Genomic DNA, 4,862 nt, shown 5'->3' on the forward strand with positions numbered 1-4,862 from the left:
AAAATTCCCGCTGCGGGGTCCCCGGACCTAAAAGGTCGGGACGGAAAGGCTGGCGTAGAAAGGTCACCAGGGTGACACACGGGGGGGGGGGGGGGGTAAGTGGGAAGGGGGGACCTGGAGGCCTTTGTCTCCGGAGACCTCATCGCGGGCCTTTGAACAGATGGTTGCGGAAGCTCGGACTTCAGCCCCGGGCGGGAGGGTGAGGGGTCGGTGCCCACAGGTCCCCCAACCGGGCCTAGCTCCGAACCGAGCCGGGCACAGAACCTATGGCAGTGGCAGGGAGGAAGCCGCGCAAGCGCAGAACGCAGGCTCAGCTCGGAGGTGTGGCCGGAAGGCGGAAGCAGAAATTGCTTCAATATACTTGCATGTTAACATGCATTCGTCGTCTCCCACATGGTCTAGCGGTTAGGATTCCTGGTTTTCACCCAGGCGGCCCGGGTTCGACTCCCGGTGTGGGAAGGCTCAGGCTCTTTTGGATTTTTTTTTTTTTTTTCCTTTTACAATCCGGTAAGAAATTCACCAAGTCGATGTATAGCCTTCTAAGACCGATAAATACAACTGGTGAAAATTCTTAATTTTTCCCTCAGAATCGAAAGTTGTTTCCAGTGCTTGCGTAATCAGTTTTCGCATTTTGGCTAATCCTATCATTATATTTAAAACGTCACAATGAATGATTATGGTTACTATTTCACGGTGAGACCCTATTCGAGGAGTGCTCTCTCCAGCTTTATTGAACTATAACTTGACATAGGACCCTGTGAAAGTTTAAGTTTAGGTGTGCACGTGATGCACGGCGGGCTAGTGAACACTTCCATCACCACCTGTAAGTACCGTTTCTCTTAGATAAAGAGTGTTTAAGTCTGGCCACTGCTCTTAGTGCCCCACTAAGTGTTTCTGGGCTCTCCGGTCACAGAGGAAGAGGTGACCAGGCCTGGAAGAGCCGCACCAGGACCTGGTGTTTGCCTCGTGGGGCGCGGGAGCAGCGGAGGGGGCTCCCTCCCTGAAGCAGGACCCACCAGGGCTGGCACACGGTCGCTCCAGAGGTTTGCACAGCAATGTGGACAGTGAGGGAAGGAAATCAGATCCGTGCCCCAACTATCTTCATGCGCGGACACACTGAGGGCGGAGAAGGGAGGGAGAGAAACATCCATCAGTTGCCTGCCCTGCAGCTCCCTGACCAGCAGCAACCCAGGTAGGTGCCCTCACCAGGAATCAAACCCGCGACTTTTCCATCTACGACATGACGCTCCAACCAACCGGGCCAAAGTCTGTAACTGTGTTACAGGCCTGAATGAGTAGTGGTCCACGCAGGCGGTGCCAGCTCCTTTGAAAGTTCTGCTGTTGGTGGAGCTCTGTGGCCAACCGCAGGGTACACCAGCTGCTCAGGCCTGCGGCTTGCTTTGGACAATAGAACCGGAGCGGAAAGCATCCCTGGTCACCCAGCCATTTACAAAGCGACAACAGGAGTTGCTGATGGAGAGATATTCTTCGGGAGAGGGGTAGGGGTGGAGGGCGGGGGGGACTTTACTATTCATGCAGAGACAGTTGCTCCATCCCTTGGGTGAATTTTAATTCCGTGTTCTCAGTTTGTCTGGAAGTCAACATCAATATCAGATTGGACCATAAAGATCACCGGGGTATTTTTAAAATGATCGCTGCAGACTTTGTTTTGTATGGGACACATGATAAATTCTAGTTCTGAAAAGTGTGCCTTGTCAATACCTCTCAGACAGATGGCCCTCCCTCGCTTCTCCCTCCCACGGTGCATCCCCCCCCCCCACTGGCTTTGGCCAGAATTACCTGAGCAGCCTCACCCACGGCTGGCTGCAGGTGGTCCACATAGATGGGACCCCACATCTCACCTTCTGAGAAAGTGGTGAGAATGTCCCCCTCATTTAAGATTCTGCCATCAGACTACCCTGAGCATTATGTCCTCACCCAGAAGTGACACGCAGGCGGGAGTCTTAGAAAGGATGCCAGGGAGCCTAGAGTGTGGTCTCTCGTGGTCATTTCCTTATTTGCTCTTGCCTTCTATCACATTCTTTCATGTTCCCGTCTCTTCTGAGAGGGCTTGTTCCCTGCAAACGCCATTTCCTGGACTCCCTTCGCAGCATATTTCTGGGTAGCTTCTGCCCAAGGGTGACTGCCATATGTCAAGAAAACAGAGCAATTTTTTTTAAGTGCATTTGGTAGCAATGGATCTCCCCTGATGGCTGCCAACACAGGGTCCAGTGGCACAGGAGCTTCTGACAGGGGCTGCTGTCAGCTCTGAGCCACCAGCAGTGGGAGCACTGGGCAGCTGTGGGCCCCACTGGCTCTAGAAGTTTCCACAGAGCAACAAGTGGGTTTTGAAAGTCATAGTGTGGATCCCATGGCAATGGCACAGTGCCCAGCAGCGTGAGCTCCTGAAGACTTTACCTGAAGAAAAATATCCATTTATTATTCCACTTATTCATGCATTCATTAGTTGGTTCTTATTTGTGCCCTGACCGGGAATCGAACCCACAACCTTGGCATATTGGGATGACTCTCTAACCAACTGAGCTACATCTCTACTTTTTCCTTTTTAGTCTTTCAACCCTGCATGAGTACTGGAATCCACAGTCACTAATATCTGAATAATCTCATTTTTATCCCCTCACACTCCTCCATCAATTCCAAAAAGTCTGTAACCAACTTCCTCTATTAAATTTCCTGTTGGAAGTACTTGTTTTCCCGACTGCAGACCAAATGGATACAACTGCCATGGTCCTGTAATTGCCATCTAATGAAATCCTGTTAGCCTCACCGACTTTGGGGGGAGGTGGAGTTCATAACTCATTCCATGTGTCAGGGAAAGTTCTTGGGGAATTAATATTCCAGCTGAAACCTGAAGGCTGAGCTCACAAGGCCAGGGCATGCATCGATGTGCAAGAGTCAAGTTATTCTCAAGATAACTGTCTGCCCTTTGCTCAGGTCAAGTAGTTGAGTTAATAATAAGGTACATGATAGGCTGCAATCAGTGTGGCTCAGTTGGTTAGAGTGTTGTTTCCTGCACCCAAAGGTTCCAGGTTCGATTCCCAGTCAGGGCACATACCTAGGTTGCAGATTCTGTCCCCGGTCGGGGCCGTGTATGGAAGGCAACCTTTCAATGTTTCTCTCCCACACTGATGTTTCTCTCAATCTCCTTCTCTCTCTCTCAAATCAATATACATATTAGAAAAAAATTTAAAAGAAGAATATTAATCAACCCTCTACTGTAGATATATGACTTTGATTTGACAACCTCCATAAATGTAGGCCACTGTTGGTCTATGTTTCAGTCAACTAACCAAGCAAACTTGGACTTGGAGCCACCCCCAGATACCAAACTAACACATGGCCTCCATATCGACAAGTTTGGCCCAATCCAGACTGATCTTCTGCAATTTTAGGCTCCATTCCCACGCATAATCCTTAACTTTCTTCTAATACAAATCAGCCTAATCTCATATTATTTCCGTGTGTAACCTATCTCGTGCTGGGCCAGGCTTTTGACATGGCCTCCAGGAAAATGGGAACTGGACTCCAGTTTGGGGTGGAAACTTTGAAGGGTGAAGAGAGTACACCTAGTATAGAATTGACATCTCTCTGCCAGTAACTGCCACAGGCCAGGTCCACGCTGAGTCCCGTGCTGTGTAAAGCGTGGTCTGTGGACTCGCAGCCTCGGCACCTTCTAGGAGCTTTCTAGAAATGCAGAAGTTCAGGCTACACCCCAGACCTCCTGACCTAAATGAGACTCGGGTATTTCTTATGCACGTTAAGATCTAAAAGGCACAATCCCCAGACAAAAGGAGGGGCTTCTGCAGCCATATTTCTATTTTTTTAATTATTTTTTTATTGTTGTTCATGTACAGTTTTCTGCCTTTTCCCCCAACCCCCAGCCCTCCCCACCTCCCTCCCGTTTCCATCATCCCCCCATTATTGTCCATGTGTCCTTTACGATTGTTCCTACAAACCCTTCACCCTTGTCCCCTAAAATTCCCTCCCCTCTCCCCTCTGGTCACTGTCGGCCTGTTCTCAATTTCAATGTGTTTGGTTATATTTTGCTTGTTTGTTTTGTTGATTAGGTTCCTGTTAAAGGTGAGATCATATGGTATTTGTCTTTCACCGCCTGGCTTATGTCGCTTACCATAATGCACTCCAGTTCCATCCATGCTGTCGCAAAGGGTAGGAACTCCTTTCTTTCTGCTGCAGAGAATTCCATTGTGTAAGTGTAGCATGGTTTTTTGGTCCATTCATTTACTGATGGGCACTTGGTTGCTTCCAGCACTTAGGTATTGTAAATTGTACTACTGTGAACATTGGGGTGCATAGGTTCTTTTGGATTGGTGTTTCAGGGTTCTTAGGATGTAATCTTAGCAGTGGAATTGCCGGGTCAAAAGGCAGATCTAATTTCTGAGGAAATTCCACACTGTTTTCCATAATGGTTGCACCCGTCTGCAATCCCACCAACAGGGAACCAGCAACCCTTTGGTTCACAGCCCATGTTCAGTCCACTGAGCTACACCAGCCAGGGCTCTAATTCTTATCTATAAGGGAAAACGGATGTCTGAGGGCCATGCCAGAAGATGGCTAGTCCTCTAACCATGTCCTGAGTTGAGAGTTTAAAGCCTTGAGTAATTCATTTCCTCTGTGTAACTCTCCAATACAGTCAGATGGAGCCCGCTCGCCATCAGCTGATCGTGTTAGTCTCTTGTTCATTCAATATTTCACCTTTTACTTCAGGTAATGCCAGGTTATCATTTAAGGGAACATCTTACCACTATGTATGTGAACTACCAGTATCTCATTTCCACTGATAATAAGGTCATTCTTGTGTTTATGCCCCAAGAAAGGTCATT

The 4,862-nt window shown here is 48.5% G+C and overlaps 1 non-coding gene across 1 annotated transcript; it reads left to right on the top strand.

Annotated features, from left to right (window-relative positions):
- The first annotated feature begins 387 nt into the window (after positions 1–387).
- On the top strand, positions 388–459 carry TRNAE-UUC (transfer RNA glutamic acid (anticodon UUC)). The gene has a single exon. It is a non-coding gene; the product is annotated as a tRNA-Glu (tRNA).
- The last annotated feature ends 4,403 nt before the right edge of the window (positions 460–4,862 follow it).

The sequence above is a fragment of the Desmodus rotundus genome, chromosome 10, assembly GCF_022682495.2.
Source record: "Desmodus rotundus isolate HL8 chromosome 10, HLdesRot8A.1, whole genome shotgun sequence".
Classification (NCBI taxonomy): Eukaryota; Metazoa; Chordata; class Mammalia; order Chiroptera; family Phyllostomidae; genus Desmodus; species Desmodus rotundus.